This window comes from Equus quagga, chromosome 15 (assembly GCF_021613505.1).
Source record: "Equus quagga isolate Etosha38 chromosome 15, UCLA_HA_Equagga_1.0, whole genome shotgun sequence".
NCBI lineage: Eukaryota > Metazoa > Chordata > Mammalia > Perissodactyla > Equidae > Equus > Equus quagga.
The window spans coordinates 59,084,195-59,102,534 of record NC_060281.1 but is presented as its reverse complement, the minus strand read 5'-3'; the positions used below and the strand labels follow the sequence as shown (position 1 = coordinate 59,102,534).

Below are 18,340 nucleotides of genomic sequence, written 5' to 3'. Positions count from 1 at the left end.
TCTCCTCTGGATCCTCCAGAAGGAATGCGGCCCCACTCAACACCTTGATTTTGGCTCACTAAGACTGATTTTAGACTTCTGACCTCCAGAACTGAAAGATAGTAAATTTGTGTTATTCTAAGCCACTAAGTTGTGGTGATTGTAACAGTCAGACACTGATACAATTAGCATCAACTCGTGTATGTATTTAACTTTGGATTACCATTTTTGAAAGATGTTTTTTTTGGGTGAAGAATAGTTTAACAGCAGTTTTTTTTTTCTTTCAGTACATTAAAGGTATTACTTCACTGTCTTCTGAATTTCTTTACTTCTGGCGAGAAATCTGCCATCATCCTCATCTTCGTTCCTCTGTAGGTAAGGTCTTTTTCCTCTAGACACTTTTAAGGTATTCTCTTTATCACTAGTATTAAGCAATCTGATTATGGTATGCTTTGGTATAGTTTTCTTCATGTTACTTGTGCTTAAAGTTTGTTGCTTCTTGGACATGTGGATTTATAGTTTTCAACAAATTTTTAAAATCTTCAACTATTTCTTTGAATTTTTTTTTCTGTCATCCCCTCTTCTCTCATTTTGAGTCTACAATTCCATGTACATTAATCTCCTTGAAGTTGTCCCACAACCTACTGGTACTCTGTACACTTTTCAATCTCTTTTTTCTCTGTGTGTTTTATTTTAGGTTTCTAATGCTTTGTCTTCAGTTTCACTTATCTTTTCTTCTGCGGCGTCTAAACTGCTGTTAGTTTCACCTAGTGAATTTTTCATTTCAGACATTGTATTGTTATCTCTAGAAGTTTGATTTGGGTCTTAACATGTTCAGTTTTTCCTCCAGTCCCCTGAACATATGGAATACAGTAATAATGACTGTTTTAATAACTTTATCTATTAAATCTATCATCAATATCTTTTCTGAGGCACTTTTGATGGACTGCTTTTTTCTCTTCATAATGAGCTATGTTTTCCTTCTTCTTTGCATGCCTGATAATTATAATTGGATGCCAGGCATTGTGAATTTTACCTTGATAAGTGCTGGATATCTTTATATTTCTATAGATATTCTTGAGCTTTGTTCTAGAATGTGGTTAAGTTATCAAAGAAATTGTTTTATTCTTTTAGACATTGCTTCTAAGCTTTGCTGGGGATGATCAGAACACTGTTTAGTCTAGTGTTAATTTTCCCCACTATTAGGACAAAACCCTTCTTATTATCACATCTAATCTCTGTGAATTATAATGTTTTCCACTCTGACTGTTGGGAGCAGGCACTATTCCTGGTCCAGTGAGATCATTGGTAGTTGTTTCCTCTAATCCCTTTGGGTAGTTCTTTCCCCTGCGCTGGGTAGTTTCCTCACGTTCATGTACCTTGGGCGAACCATTTGCATATTAATGAAGTGGTCTCATTCAGCTCTCTCCTTCTGGCTACTCTGCCCTGTGAACTTCAGCTGCCTTGGTACCCCTGGACTCCTAGCTCCATTTCCTCAACTCAGGGAGACCGTTGGCCTCTGATTGAGTTCCCCCTTTCTGTGCCATGGTCTGAAATATTTCTCAAGGCAGTAAGATGGAGTAATTGTAGGGATCACTTTATTTGTTTCCCTTCTCTCTGGGATGACTGTCCGGTTCTGCCTATTGTCCAGTGCCTGAAAACCATTGTTTCATGTATTTTGTCCATTTTTTCCAGATGTTTCAGGTGAGATGGTAAATCTGGTCTCACTTGCTCCATCCTGTCTAGAAGTAGAAGTCTTCTTATTCTTCCCACAAGTCACTTTTAGTTGAATGGCTGAACTGTAATTGATTTTAAAAGCCTCTGTTGTTTGTTTGTAATTGCTGAATCATATTTCATTGTATTGATGTGTTATCTGTCATTTAATAAGCAACCTATTTTTTGACATTTGGGCCAAGTTTTAGTTTTCCTTTTTGTAAACAGAGCTATGAGACTATCTTGCAGCCACATATTTGTGATTTGCATGTTTATTTCCTTACAATATATTTCTTGGTATGGATGACTGGCTCGAAGGGTGTGCGGCATCTCAAAACAGTCATTATATGCTGCCAAACTGTGCTCCAGGGACATAAAACCAGCTTATATGTTGCCCACATGCGACTTAATTGGATGTGGAGCTCTCCTCAAAATCGTTTTTTCTCTTGACTATTTTATGTCATCTTCTTTTGTATGTACCTCTCATATTGGGGGGACCCTCTGTTATTCTGAGTTCCAGATTTAACAGCACATCTGACGCTCTGAAATATTGATATTTAGATCATTCTGTGGGTCAGCCCAGTCTTGATTAATATGATTTTCTTCCAGCTTTAGCACTTTCCAGATTCTTTTGCTTATTAAAATTCTTCTGCTTCAATTAATTTGGTTTATATGTACTCATTTCTCTGCTTACACCAAAAATATTTATTTTTCTAGTAAAAAATACAAAGCTTTGTATTGGTCTTACCTATATCAATATTAGTACTCAGAAATCAATTTTAAGACTATTCTCCCATGGGTGGAATCAGAGAATAGCAATAGACAAAAAATTATACCCTGACTATTGAGGCATTGTTATTGGACCAAGATTTTGCCTGGGACCCTCTATCTTTAGGATGAATTATTTCTCTCCAGCCTCTTTAGTCTAAGGGGACCTACTCCACCAGCACTTGAACTTGCTCTTTCAGTAGAATTAAAGCAAGCTGGGACTCATGACTACACATACAGCATAATCTTCATAAGAGGAAACTCCTTGTATTCAGGGTTATCTATACATAAGTCTAACTTAAAGGGACAAAATGATGAGGTATAAGGAATTTTTGTTTATTTGTTTTTACTTTTGGAGCCTCCAGATTTGATGTAAAATTTGCAGTTAGAACAGTAGAAGCTGCTTTAAGAAGTGTTGTTTTTCATTTTTCACCCATAAGATTATCTCTAGAGACGGACACACAGTATAAATAATTGGGTAGGAAAGTTCAAAAGCATCTGGTAGGGTCAGAGCCTATCCTCAGCCTTTTGACTCTCAATTTTATGCTTCCACCCTGAACTGATCAGCCTGTTCAGAACAATTAACAATGGCTAACATGCCCAATGTTACTGTGAGTCATTCTTTTTAAAATTTGTACTTATTCTGCATTGCATAAGTTCTTTTGTTCATTGTACATGCATGCAGAAGAACAATAAATGATCCTGGAGGCAGGAGAAATCTAAGTGAGCCCTCACTCCTTTTATAGATGAGAAAGTTAGAGCCAGAGGAGGGAGGAAGCGACTTGCCTGAGGACACAGAGCTGGCCATGACTGGAGCAGGACCTCATTTAAGTAGACCACTGCTCAGCCAATGACTTTCTCATTTCCTTAATTAAAGAAGAAATAAGATCAGTGTGAGCATCTGTGTGAACATGTGTTGGGCAGGATGGGGGAGGCAGGTAGAGAGGAGGAGACATATAGAAATTAGTCAATCTTTAAACTATGAAATAACAGAACTGAAAGGACATGACCACAGTGGGTTTAAGTATATGTTCTAGACAATCTATTTTCAAAATAAAACACTAAAAGAAAAGCTACACACATTTTTTCAAACCCCTTAATATTGAGGCCTAATGCTGTAGTTATTACATTTCATATTTGTGCGAAAATGTGTGATCTGGGCTGTAAAGGGAAAAACCCCCATATTTCTAGCTCCATAACCTCTTAGTAGGTGCTATAGACTGTCTGTGTCCCCCCAGAATTCAATCCCCAGGGTGATGCTGTTAGGATGGGGGGCCCCTGGGAGGTGATTGGGTCATGACAGTGGAGCTCTCAGGAATGGGATTAGTGCACTTATCAGAGCTCCAGAGAGCTTTGGACCAAAGAGCTTCCTCACTCCCTCTGTCATGTGAGGACACAGCCGGAAGATGCTGTGAACACCAGGAAGTGGGCTCTCAGCAGACCCCGAATCTGCCAGCATCTTGATCTTGGACTTCAGCCTTCAGAACTGGGCGAAATAAATGTCTGTTGGTTAAGCCCCCTAGCCTGTGGCAATTTGTCACAGCAGACTGAACAGACTGAGACAGCAGGCCCTCAAATTAGAAACATAGACAAAGGTAGGCAAGTGAAATGTCGACAAAAATAATCCATAACCAATCTATAAATGAAAATTTGGGTGAGTTTATTCTGAGCTTAGATCTGAGGATTAGAACCCCGGGCTTTCTTCCCGAAGGAAGAAAGGGCATCAAAGAAGTGGGGTGCACAGAGTGGTTATATATCCCCAGAGAGGATGTTTCACATAGGATTGAAATGTCCCTTTTACAATAGTCGCAAGACTGCTCTGTCGGCACAGCGATTGATGGACACAGCAGGTAGGTCTTCTGTCTCAGTGAACACAGCAGGGTGGCAGGTCTGTTGTCTCCAGCTGAGTGGTCACAGGTGAGCTGGGTGGTCAAAGGTGAGTGCAGCGATCAGTTCCTAGCCTAAGGAAAAATGCTTATCCCTAAGGAAATGCTAATGTGGGGGGAAGTTGCACCTTTATCTCAAGGGCCTTTGTTCTGGCCATAGGAAATGGCTAAGCAGATATACAATGCGTGCTCAACAGCCACAGTCAGGCCCTTTTGGGAAAAAAAAACAAAGTCAGGCCGAATTAGGTTTATACCAAATGGCTTCCTCATATACTCCAATATATCCTATTGCTTGCCATTTTTATTTGTCAGAAACAACAGAGAAAGGAGGCTTGACGCCGTGTCCCTCTGATCACCTCCCAGTACAGGAGTCCACCAGTCCATGAAATTCCAGAAACAACATCTGACCTCAGAGTGACTACCGGTAAGTCACGCTCCCCAGCCTGAAGATGAGCCCTTCACCCCTTCCTTCATTGGGGTGGCGATGAAAGGCTGTGGGGGAAACAAGCCCCCTGTAGCCTTCCCACCAGGGACACTGATTCCTGTGGGATGCTAAAAAATGCTCAGGGTCTTGCTTGGAGTAACTCTTTGTTTTTCTTCAGAAAACAATTCAACAAATTGGTTTGGAGAGCTTACTCTATGTCTGGTATTAGATTAGATCGGGAAATTCCATGGTCAGTAAGATATACATAATGCCCACCCTAAGGGGGTTTATGGTCTGGAGGGGGTAGCCAGACATTACTTAAATAAAATGATACAACTCACCTGCTCTTTGACTTCTTTTCCTTCATCTCTGAATTGATTACATGTGCAGATATACATATCTATAATATGTATATATGTGTGTATGTGTATATATCTGATAAACACATATATATAAGGAAAATTGAAAAAGCTATTGCTTTTTCCCTCTTGGAAATATAGGGATAAGTGTTTATTAAATACTGAGTATCTTCTTTTCTTTTTTTTCCTTCTTAGCCTCTTCCTCTCCCTCTTTCTGTTTTTCCTTTTTTCTCTTATTTTGTCTCCCTTTTTTCTTCTTTTTCCTTCCTCCCTGGGGAATTGGTGGATGAGAAGAGGAACAGATGGTGCCCACTGATGAACAGAGTTACATTCCCTTTCGCGGCACGGACATCACGGGGATTTGGGTAACCTGTAGGCATCCACTGTCACCCTGCGGGGTTCCGTCCAGTGTTCATATTACCCTCTTCTCTTCCTCTGCCTGGCCCCCGAGAGCCAGGAGAATGTGGTCCCCCTTTGCTTCTCCAGCATTATTTCTCACTTGTCCCACTAGTACCAGTATGAATGTTAGAAAGCTCTTTTAGATATTTTTTTTGAAAAGCAACCATTTATCGGAACAATACAAGAATGTGAAAAGAGAAAAGAGGAGGGTGGAAGAGGGGGAGAGAATGAGGTCTGAATTGGATGTCAGTTGTGGAAATGCATCAATTCCTTCTTTTAAACATTTACATTTAAAAGGTGAATATCCTTAAAAAAAATAAAAAGCAGACATGTTTCACTGAAATAAAACTAAGAAACACAACCAAAATTCTGTCACAAACCAAAAAAGTTGGTAGAGAATTCAATTTTCCATTTAAAAATCTTCCATTGAGTCAAAACCTGCCTCCTTATCAATTCCAGTCATTGGTTCTAGATTGACCCACATGGTGGGCATTTGATGACAGCTTCATTTGTCTAAAAGTTTCTTTTCCAGCCTCTCCTCAGTTGGCTCAGTTTTTGAGTACCCTCGGAATCTTTGTTGCTTTCAAGTTTCAGTACCCGACCGAGTCAGAGCTCAAACTGGGTTTAAACCCTAGCTCTGTCACTTACTGTATTTGTTAAGTGGGTTTCCAAATTTGTCAGATGGCATTAAGATAATGGAATGTAAGGGAAGACAATGGAAGATAACGGCATAAGTGCTTGAAAGAATGCCTAGCCCATGGTAAATTGTAGCTACCACTATAACCATTACAATGATTGTTTTTAGCTGTCTTTGTCAATGTCCCTAGCCACAGCACTCCAGATGTGGTCTGACAGCTTGAAGTAGAGCTGAACTGCCACCTCTACTGCTTTCTTCTGGACAGGGTACTTCTGTTAATGTAGTTCATGTGGGTGTGCAAAAAGACTCACATTTCTTCGTCTTTAAATATCAACTTAAATTCAAATTAAACTCTATTCAAAGTTCCCATTCTGCCTAATGCAGAATTTCAACACTAGTCCTTAATGGGGCTCCATCTCCTCCTCTAGGGTCACAAGCTTACCTGATTGGGAGAAGACGGATCCTCTTAGTCACAAGTCTCTGGCAGCAGCTACATTGATCACACCTGCACCAGTTTTCAGGGGCCTCTGGGAATTGTTGCAGAGGTGAGACCACCTGTCAGCCCCTTGGAGGTCTGCCATCTTCCCAGAAGGGCCACCAGGCAATGTGGTCTGGCTCCTTTTCTCTTGGGTCCAAAGTCCCTTGTTTCCACCTAGCCTGGTAAAAAATGTCTTCTGCAATTCTCCAGCTACCTTCAAACTTCATCCCCCATTCCTCCTCTTTCTCATCAACCCTTGAAATGGCCACTGCAAACACCTTAGGCTTTCACAGAAGACTTTGACTTTAAGCCACAAACTTCAACCTGAGGTAGGAGAGACAAAGCCAGCCTCTCCACTGATATGGGGAGAGCAGGAACAGGAGCATGGGGGAAAACTATACTATACGCCCAAGTCCCTTTCCACAGTGTCCTCTTATTAAGAAGGGTTTATATATATATTTTAATCCCTATTTCTTTTATTGAAACAAAATTCACAAAACATAAAATTCACCATTTTAAAGTGTACAGTTCAGTGGTATTTAGTGCGTTCACAATGTTGTGCAACCATCACCACTATCTAGTTCCAAAACAATTTTCATCCCCTTGAAAGAAAACCCCATTAAGTGACCACCAATCTGCATTTGGTGTCTAAGGATTTGCCTATTCTGAATGTTTCATACAAATGGGAGCACACAACATGTGGCCTTTTGTGTGTGTCTTCCTTCACTTAGCACAATGTTTACAAGGTTCATCCGTGTTCTAGCATGCATCAATATTTCATTCCTTTTATGACTGAATTATATTCCATTATATGTGTAGATCACAATTAGTCTATCCATTCATCTGCTGATGGGCATTTGAGTTGTTCTACCTTTGGGCTATTGTGAATGGTGCTGCTGCGTACATTCATGCACGAGTATTTGTTTGAGTATTAGTCCTTCATTTTGATTCCAAGTGGGGACTTTATTTATTTATTTATGTTTAGTGCAGAACACTGGTCCTGAGCTAACATCTGTTGCCAATCTTTTTCTTTTTGCTTGAGGAAGATTGTCACTGAGCTAACATCTGTGCCAATCCTCCTCTATTTTGTATGTGGGATGCCGCCGCAGCATGGCTTGATGAGCACTGTGTGGGTCCACGCCCAGGATCTGAACCTGTGAAGCCCAGGCTGCTGAAGTGGAGCACACAAACTCAACCACTATGCTGCCAGGCCAGCCCCAGGGGACTTTATTTTTGCCTTGATTATTTTCCACATTGTAGATTTGGCTCAACTGTCTTGCTCAGGGGTTCTCAATCTTGTATGCTCATCATCTGGGAGCTTTTGAAAAGTATATGCTGGGACCTCACCCCAGAACAGTTAAATCAAATCTTTAAAAGGTCTCCCACTGACTCTACTGTGCAGCCATGGGGAAAAGCACTGGCCTCCTGCCCAGGCTTCGCAGGTTTTGCCATGCATCAGATGCGCTTGGAGGGTTTGTTAAAACACAGGACGCTGAGTTTCTATCTCAGTAAGTCAGGGATGGGGCATGCACATTTGTATTTCCAGTAAGTTACCAGATGATGCATAGGGCCCACTCTTTGAAAATCACTGGGCTGTCACCCATCAGAAGGGGGTTGGGGGCCTCAGAATCACCTGGGAAGGTCTGTCAAGTCATACCCATCGCCTTATGTTATCTTCTGGTGGGGGGAGGTGGCCTCTGCATTTTAGAAACTTCCTAGCTCATTTTGCTCAACCCCTTCTTCTCCCACATGGAACTGAGAACCATTGTTTCAGTTTCCACGTCTTTCTGGATACAGCTTCTGCCATCCAACCTGTTCCCTGCTCTGCAAGCCTTATAAACCCTCATCCTTGTATTCACACTGTTCCTCACGTCTAAAGTGACTTCCTCCGTCCACTGTTGAAGCCCAGCCATCTTTCACCAACTAAAGTGTCACCCCGATATTTTCTCTGATGTGGTCTCCGACCCTCTTTTATCTCTCCCATCTCTGAATTCTCATTGTATCTGCAAGGCTGTGAGGCACTCGAGTGTAGAACATAGTGCTTAGTGAGGTACCGTTTTCAATTATTTATGGATTGTTTCATCTGGGTTATGAGCAGCCAAGCTTTGTATTTCTTTCATATTTTCTTTGCTGCCTTTTGTTGTGCTTTGTGTTGATTAGGACCTCAATACAAATAATCATAAATGGTAGAGTGTTTATCTAGGAGAGGATTTGCCCCGTCATCCTATTGTGCGGGCAAAGATTGCTGAGTTAAGGATCTTGACCTCTACCCAAGGGATTCTAGGCACTGATATACCGTGTAGAGAGGTAAACACCCCTGCAAAGAGGCTCCCCAGCAGAGGGGCCAGGGGGCAGTGTTTTTGCAGTAGAAAGCTATGGTACTGGGTCTGCTTTCCCTCTCTACAAACACTGGTCATTACTAATTAAACAAGAAAAGCACTTAGAACGGTTATTTCCCTTGGAAACCACATGAAATCTCCTTAGGTGGAATAATGAGAAAAACTCCTGTTACTCCCAGAAGCAAATTGGATAAAATTTAAAATAAGGTATAGTGATACCCAAAAAAATGGTGGCCACCACATTCCACTTTTTCTTAAAAATACCAGCAATTTTTGCGTTATACAAACTCTTGGTACTGCCATTTTCTTCTGATGTTGCAATTACTATTGCTAAGGTCATTAATGCCTTTATTGCAAAATGCAATGAATACTTTCCTGTTTTACCTTTTTAATGGTCCCTGTAACTCTCATTTCATATATCCAGTTATTCAGCAAACATTTAATGAGACCAGATACTGCACTAGATGCTAGGAATGCCAGAGCGATCAGGCAAGAAAAAGGAATAAAAGGAATCCAAATAGGGAGGGAAGAAGTGAAACTCTTGCTGTTTGCAGACAACATGATCTTATATATAGAGAACCCTAAAGAAGCCATTGGAAAACTTTTAGAAGTAATCAACAACTACAGCAAAGTTGCAGGGTATAAAATCAATTTACCGAAATCAGTAGCATTTCTATACTCTAATAACGAACTAACAGAAAAAGAACTCAAGAACACAATACTATTCACAATCGCAACAAAAAGAATAAAATACCTTGGGGTGAATTTAACTAAGGAAGTGAAAGACCTATACAATGAAAATTACAAGGCTTGTCTGAAAGAAATGGATGACGACGTAAAGAGATGGAAAGATATTCCATGCACATGGATTGGAAGAATAAACATAGTTAAAATGTCCTTTCTACCTAAAGTAATCTACAGATTCAACACCATCCCAATCAGAATCCCAATGACATTCTTTACAGAAATAGAACAAAGAATCCTAAAATTCATATGGGGCAACAAAAGACCCCGAATTGCTAAAGAAATCCTGAGAAAAAAGAACAAAGCTGGAGGTGTCACAATCCCTGACTTCAAAGCATACTACAAAGCTACAGTAACCAAAACAGCATGGTAGTGGTACAAAAACAGATGCACAGGTCAATGGAACAGAATTGAAAGCCCAGAAATAAAACCACACATCTATGGACAGCTAACGTTCGACAAAGGAGCTGAGGGCCTACAATGGAGAAAAGAAAGTCTTTTCAACAAATGGTTCTGGGAGAACTGGAAAGCCACATGTAAAAGAATGAAAATTGACCATTCTTTTTCACCATTCACCAAAATAAACTCAAAATGGATCAAAGACTTAAAGCTGAGACCTGAAACCATAAGGCTTCTAGAAGAAAATGTAGGCAGTACACTCTTTGACATCAATATTAAAAGGATCTTTTCAGACACCATGTCTTCTCAGACAAGGGAAACAATAGAAAGAATAAACAAACGGGACTTCATCAGACTAAAGAGCTTCTTCAAGGCAAGGGAAAACAGGATTGAAACAAAAAAACAGCCCACTAACTGGGAAAAAATATTTGCAAGTAATACATCTGACAAAGGCTTCATATCCATAATATATAAAGAACTCACACAACTCAACAACAAAAAATGAAACAACCCAATCAAAAAATGGGCAGGGGACATGAACAGACATTTCTCCAATGAAGATATACAGATGGCCAATAGGCACATGAAAAGATACTCATTATCACTGATCATCAGGGAAATGCAAATCAAAACTACACTAAGATATCACCTTACACCCATTAGAATGACAAAAATAACTAAAACAAATAGTAACAAATGTTGGAGAGGTTGTGGAGAAAAAGGAACCCTCATACACTGCTGGTGGGGATGCAAACTGGTGCAGCCACCATGGAAATCAGTATGGAGAGTCCTCAAAAAATTGAAAATAGAACTACCATAAGATCCAGCTATGCCACTACCAGGTATCTATCCAAAGAACTTGAAGTCAGCAATTCCAAAAGTCCCATGCACCCCAATGTTCATTGCAGCATTATTTACAATAGCCAAGAGGTGGAAGCAACCTAAGTGCCCATCAACAGATGACTGGATAAAGAAGATGTGGTATATATATATACAATGGAATACTACTGAGCAGAAAAAAAGAACAGAATCATCCCATTTGCAACAACATGGATGGAGCTTGAGGGAATTATGTTAAGTGAAATAAAGCAGATAGAGAAGGACAATCTTGGGGATCTCATCAAGATGGTGCTGTGAGCAGATGTTGAACTTGCCTCCTCCCATGAACACAACCAGGTTACAACAATTTGGGGAAGAATCACCCTGGACTGAAAACTGAAAACTGGATAAAAAGAACCCCCATGACAAGGGATTGTCCTGACGAAAGCAGAAGAGGCAGCAACTCCAGCTGGAGAGGAAAAAAGCTATCTTTGGGAGCAGCGGAGCTTCTCAGCTGGCCAGGCGGGAGCCACCCTAAGGTACAAGCCCTCCCTGGAGGAGTGAGTTCTGGAGCGGGGGCAATACTGCTATAACCATCCTTCGGACTTAGCCCAACTGAGATGGGGGTCTTACTGTCTGGCTTTGCTGGCTATTAACTGCAGCAAGGACACCCCCAGAAAAGCTATTGGCTGAAAGCCGAAAAGATCCGGGTCTTAAAGGGCCCACGCACAAACGCACTCATTGCAACAACCTAAAATGACCAGAGAGAAGGCTGACTGTCCTTTGGTGAAACGAGACTCACCTGATGGGCTCTGGGGGCATCTTGGTGAGAGGAGGGTCCTCTCCAGAGACTGAGGCATTGGTGGGGGCCATTGTTCTGAGCTGGTCCAGGTGTGCTGATACAGACACCAGTGGGGGCCATTGAGCTGCATCCCTTGGGCTGTTAGCCCAGGAGTCTGCCACACCCACTAGACCACAGATTTAATCCAGTTCAGCCAGGGCAGGCAACCCGCCCTAAGGACTGGCCCCACCTAACAGCAAGCCCTCAGACTACTTTTCAGCCTGCATTGACTGAGTGCCTTGATCCTCTACAGGCAGGCAAGGGTGTCTGCCTCTGTGGGGCAGGGCCTGTGAGAGGACCAGGTGAACTGTGAGGGGCATTGGAGGAGGGGTGGGGGCCTCTGCAGTGTGGTGTTGGGATACGCACCAGGGGGTTGAGAAGTGTGCACAGACCAGGACTGTGTTGACAGTGTTTGTGGTCTGGTGGGGGGTGAGGCTTATCAGTGGCAGAAGACTTGTGCTTCACAAATAGCCGTAAAAAGGATCAGCCCCACCTTCCAAAGCCTGAAACAATTGACTGCCCCCATGCCAAGGGCTAGCCCCACTCAGCTACACTCCTAAGAGAACTGACAACAGCCTTGTTGGCCTCAGGCCTATCACAACTGTACGCTCCTGAGTCTAGCAACCAGCTACACTGGGTACCAACCCAATTAAGAGGACAATTGCAATAAGAGTGTGCTGATAGACTTTGTAGCCAACAGTGCTGAGGCCCCCAAAACCGGATTTACAAACAGCTGGCCAGGGAAGGAAAGATCAGACTCCCTGGGTACCTGCAGTGGGAGCAACCTTGCCACAGCAGAAGAACACAAGTAGCCCACAAAGGGGTCACTCCTGGTTCTTATGGACTGGTGATGAGAGGGAAGCACACTGCTGGGCCTCATAAGGCATCTCATACATAAGGCCACTTCTCCAAGGTCAGGAGACATAGCTGACTCACCTAGTACAAAGAAAATAGCACAGAGAAAGAGTCATAATGAGGAGGCAAAGGAATACTTTCCAAGCAAGGGAACAGTACAAAACCCCAGAAAAAGAACTAAGTGAAACAGAAACTAGCGACCTACTCGACAAAGAATTCAAACAAAATATAGTGAGGATGCTCACAGACGTGCAGAGAAGAATGGATGAACACAGTGAGCACATCAGCAAAGAATTGGAAGATATTAAAAAAAAACAATCAGAAATGAAGAATACAATACTCGAAATGAGAAATTCACTAGAGGGACTCAATAGCAGAGTAGAGGAAGCAGAAGAACAGATCAGCAGCTAGACGAAAGACTAGAGGAAATCACCCAAGCAGAACAGAAGAGAGAAAAAGGAATTAGACAGAATGAGAACAGTGTAAGGGAACTCTGGGACAATATCAAGCGTGCTAACATTCGGATGATACGGGTCCCAGAAAGAGAGGAGAGAGACAAAGGGGCAGAAAATTTATTTGTTGAAATAATAGAGGAAAATTTTCCTCACCTGAGGAAGGAAACAGACATCCAAGTTCAGGCAGCACAGAGAGCTCCAAACAAGAGACGCCCAAAGAGGCCCTCGCCAAGACATATAATCAAAATGTCTAAAATTAAAGACGAAGAGAGAATCCTAAAAGCAGAAAGAGAAAGGCCACAAGTGACATATAAAGGGAAGCCCATCAGGCTGTCAGCAGACTTCTCAGTCGAGACCCTACAGGCGAGAAGAGAATGGCACGACATATTTAAATTGCTAAAAGGAAAAACCCTACAACCAAGAATACTCCATCCATCAAGGCTGTCATTCAGCATGGAGGGAGAGATAAAGAGCTTCCCAGACAAGCAAAAATTAAAGGAGTTTATCACCAAGAAACCAGTTCTGCAAGAAACCTGAAGGGACTTATTTAAGTGGGAAAGCAATGACCACAAATAGAGATAAAAAAAAATTATCAAAAAACCCCAAAACAACAACAACAACAAAAAACAGGCAATAAAATCACTTGTAAGGTAAAAGTATAGTAAAGGCAGCAGATCAACTACTTGTGAAGATAATATGAAGGTTAAAGGACAAATGTACTAAAATCACCTATTTCAATGATAAGAGGATAATGGATAGACACACACTAAACAAAAGACTATATATGATGTGAAAAACATATAATGTGGGAGGAGGGGAGTGAGAAAGTAGAGCTTTTAGAAAGAAGTCAAGCTAAAGAGTCTATCTACTCAATATAGACTATTATATGCATAGTATATTAAATAGGATCCTATGGTAACCACAAACCAGAAACTTATAACAAGCAGGAAAAAAAGTAAGACAAAAGAAATCAAACATATTACTAAAGATAGCCATCAAACCACAAGGGAAGAGAGCAAGAGAAAAAGAAAGGAACTGTGAAGAACTACCAAAATACCCCCAAAAAAGAGAAAAAGTGACAAAATGGCAATAAATACATATTTATCAATAGCTACTTTAAACAGTAACACAATAATAGTAGGGGATTTTAACACTCCACTTACACCAATGGATAGATCATCCAAACAGAAGATCGATAAGGAAACACTTGCCTTAAAGGACACATTAGACCAGATGGACTTAGTAGATATATACAGGTGATAAGGAAACACTCGCCTTAAAGGACACATCAGACCAGATGGACTTAGTAGATATATACAGAACATTCCACCCAAAAACCACAGAATACACATTCTTTTCAAATGCCCATGGAACATTCTCCAGGATTGATCACATATTAGGCCACAAAACAAATCTCAATAAATTTAAGAGGATTGAAATAATACCACGCATCTTTTCTGACCACAAAGGTATGAAACTGGAAATCAACTACAGAAAGAAAACCAGAAAAGCCACAAAAATGTAGAGATTGAACGAAATGCTACTGAACAATGATTGTGTCAATGAAGAAATCAAAGAAGAAATCAAAAAATTCCTGGAGACAAATGAAAATGAAAACATGACATGCCAAAATCTGTGGGATACAGCAAAAGCAGTTCTACGAGGGAAATTTATAGCAATTCAGGCCTACCTCAACAAAGAAGAAAAATCCCAAATAGACAATCGAAAAGCACACCTAAAGGTACTGGAAAAAGAACAAAAAACAAAGCCCCAATCAGCAGAAGGAAGGAAATAATAAAAATCAGAGCAGAAATAAACGAAATAGAGACTAAAAAAACAATAGAAAAAATTAATGAAACCAAGAGCTGGTTCTTTGAAAAGATAAACGAAATTGACAAACCCTTAGCTAGACTCACCAAGAAAAAAAGAGAGAAGGCTCAAATAAATAAAATCAGAAACGAAAGAGGAGAGATTACAATGGACACCTCAGAAATACAAAAGATAATGGGTGTTTGACCAAATATCTATGAACCATGGCTCAGCCAAGTTGATACAGAAAATTAACCATAAGGGCAAGGTGCCAGGGAAACATTTAGAAGACATCTTTAGTGCCCACCTGTCAGACACCAGTTAGACCATGTGCACCTCCAATTAGAGAGCAGCAAGACATCAGTCAAGAGTGCATGGCATTCCTGAACCCAGGGCTCCCGGAAAGCCGCTCCCTTCATGTTTGTCTTTTACTTTTCACAACATGCTTCACGGTTGAAGAGAGATTTTCATAGTGCATCTCCCAGGATGAATTTGGCACCAGCATTTCTTGAGGACAAGTGACTGCAGGGGTGTGTGTGTCTATAAAGACACAAGAAATAATCCTCTGGGTCCAGGACTGGAGAACAGGAAGAGGAAGGGGGGGAGGCACCACAGAGGAGTTTCTGGATTTCCTGCTGAGGATGCACCCCCAAGGGCTGCTCTGGTGTCGGGGCATGTGGCAGGGGCGAGAGTGACTGCACTTCCTTTAATATCTTGGCTTTCTACCAAGTCACATTTTCACCAACTTGTTGTTTATTGCAGCTATTTACAAACCCTCTTCAGTTACTGGGTGTTCAGCAATGTGATATTTACACATGTGTGACTATAAATATACATAGTAATTGAAACAAACTAAAATGAATTATGGAAGAAGAATTCTTTTTGATAATTTCACAGTGTGGAAATCGAAGACCTTTGGAGAGTTGTAAATATACACTTTGGGGATCACAAGAAAAATGACTTCAAGAGTACCATAATACTTAAAATCATCGCTAGTCTTCCTTCCACCCAGGTCTGGCTTGAGGTCAAATAGTAAATGAGGGAGCCCCTTGCAGCTCTCGCCCCATGTGCAGAGACACGCATCGCCTTCTGTGCTGCGCGGCCCCGTCAGTGGATCTCTGCTGCATGCCGAGTCCTTGAAGAGAGGGATCGCGGGAAGTGTATGTGCCCAGCACCTGCACAGTTATAGGCAGTCTGTAAATGTTTGATGAGTAAATGAACAAAGGAATAATGGCAGTTTTGCTGTTGTTTGTTTATACGTGGGGCAGGGTAGATCTGAGGTGGTAAGAGCCTGGGCAGCCTCACGAGAGCCTCAGACTCAGCATGTCCAAAATTGAACTCACCTTGTTTTGCGCTCTGCCCCGCCTGCTTCTCCAGCTCTGCCCCCACCCCGCCCCCCGCCACCACACAGTTAGTCATCAAACCAGAAATCCTGTTCTCCTCCTTGACTCGCTGCCCCCATCTCCCTCGTTCAGCCATCGAGTCTTGGGATTCTACCCCTTGGGTCATCTTGGCCCAGCCCCTCTCCCCTCCCCCACCTCTGGCCTTGCTGCTCGTTGCTCTTCACCTGGATCCTGCAAGAGCTTCCTAATATGTCTGCCTCCCTCCAGGTGGCCCCCTCCCCGTCAGTCCCATCTCTGTCAGGGACCTTTTTAAATAAGTCGCATCACGTTACTTCCCTGCCTCACACCTGCCCGTGGTTCCCGGACTGTCAGATGAAGCACAGACTACGACGTGGCCCAGAACGCCCTTTGCGGTCAGCACCTGCCCACTCCTCTTGCTCCATCTTGTCACTCCCCGGCAGTGGCCTTTTTCTCCAATAATACAAGCAGCTGCATCTCCATACAACTGCCAAGCTCTCCCCTTCCTCCTCACTCAGCTAATCCCTGCTGTGCTACTGGTCTTTTCTTGTTTCATTGTCAGCGTCTCTTCCCCCTTACTCTTTAGGGACGTTTTCTCTCCACCATTATGTGCAGGACTGTGGATCTGCCACTTTCAGGCTCTGCCCTCCCTTGGCCAAGGGGAAGGCGTGGGCCTCTCGCTGGGCCCCTAGATCCTCATCTCAGGATTTGGAAAGGTGACAGAAGCGACACAAGGAAGGACAAGAAATGCTCGGAGCTCCTCCCCTCAGCTGTGAAGCTCTGGCAGATGCCGGTTGGACCCCTGGATCCCGATGGGCTCTGACGCCTGCCTTTCCTGGGTCTGTCTTCATCAGAGTCTTTCTAATATGATCCATTTTGCTTGAGTTGGCCAGAGTCAGATTCTGTGCTTGCAACAAAAACCTCAAATCAACAACCTCTTACCCAATACAGGGCAGCTTCTGGAAGCTTCCAGATGCCCAAGCTTGGCCGAGAACTCTCTGTCCTCTGCTCCCAAAGGCCCCCACCAGTCTTGGTATGCTGTGAATGCCTTTATAGCCCTGATGCCTGGGGCCATCTCTGTGTCCTATTTGGCACGTGGTAAGTGCTTCTTGTATTCCTTCATTAAAAATAAGCAGAGAAGGGAATCAGGAAAGCACAATTTCACAGAAATCAAGGAAAGGAATAGTTACTTTTTCTCCATTTTTAATAAAAATCGTTAAAAAATATAGAATTTCTCTGCTCTGTGCAATATAAACTGAACAAAATTCAGCCCTTTCTTGATGACTCTGTGAATACCCTTGGTCTCTCTGAGCTGGCATGTGACGGCTGCCCTTAGGGTCTTCTGAAGTGTATCTTCTGCACCAAATGGCTCCCGAGCTGCCTTACAGCTGGGAGGTCTGTAGCCTCTGTCCTGGCACCACTGTAATAGCCCTTATTTGTTGATGTTTCTTTGGCGCATTATTTGACAAATTTTTATGGAAAGCATGTCAGGTGCTAGGCACTAGGCTAGGTATTAGAAATGCAAAGATGTTTGGCTACAGTTGTATGCTCAAGGAGAGCACAGTCTGGGGAAGGGGAGTCAGGCCATTGACCAGAAACGGTGTAGAGACAGATGTATGTGCTGGGTGTTACTGAGCAAAGGCTCACTGCCTGATGCGCAGAGAAGCCAATACTATGGGACCCGCTTTATAGATAAATAAAGAAAGAAAAGGCTTTATTGCGGGGTCCACCCACAAGGAGACAGGAGGCAAGGTTCTCAAATCTGTCTCCCAAGCCAAGGTTTGGGGTGAAATTTAAGGAGTTAGGGGCCACTAGGCTACAGCTGGGCCCATGTAAGCTGATTGGCTAGTCTTGAATCAGTCCATACATGGTCATCAAACCCGTTGAGTTGCTGGAAGCCGGATTTTCCTTACTGAAAGATTTCTCACTTTGTAAAGGGCTCAGGTGGCAACATTTTGAAGATTCTTGGTTCTGGGGACATCCTGGGGCTACGGGTTCCCACCTGGCACATGCACGGTGCTGTCTCTGCTATGGAGCAAGGTTTGATTAATCAACAACCTGTTTTAAGGAAGGAA

The 18,340-nt window shown here is 42.4% G+C and overlaps 1 long non-coding RNA gene across 4 annotated transcripts in view; it reads left to right on the top strand.

Moving 5' to 3' along the window:
* The window catches only part of LOC124226492 (uncharacterized), a 41,184-nt gene extending 34,874 nt beyond the window's left edge, over positions 1–6,310 (top strand). For 3 of the 4 annotated variants that reach the window (XR_006885314.1, XR_006885317.1, XR_006885316.1), the window contains 2 exons: positions 4,659–4,770; positions 5,325–6,310. This is a non-coding gene — a long non-coding RNA (uncharacterized LOC124226492). Of the gene's footprint in view, positions 1–266; positions 355–4,658; positions 4,771–5,324 lie in introns of all 4 variants that reach the window. The other variant, XR_006885315.1, reaches the window with a different exon arrangement.
* Positions 6,311–18,340: the final 12,030 nt, after the last annotated feature.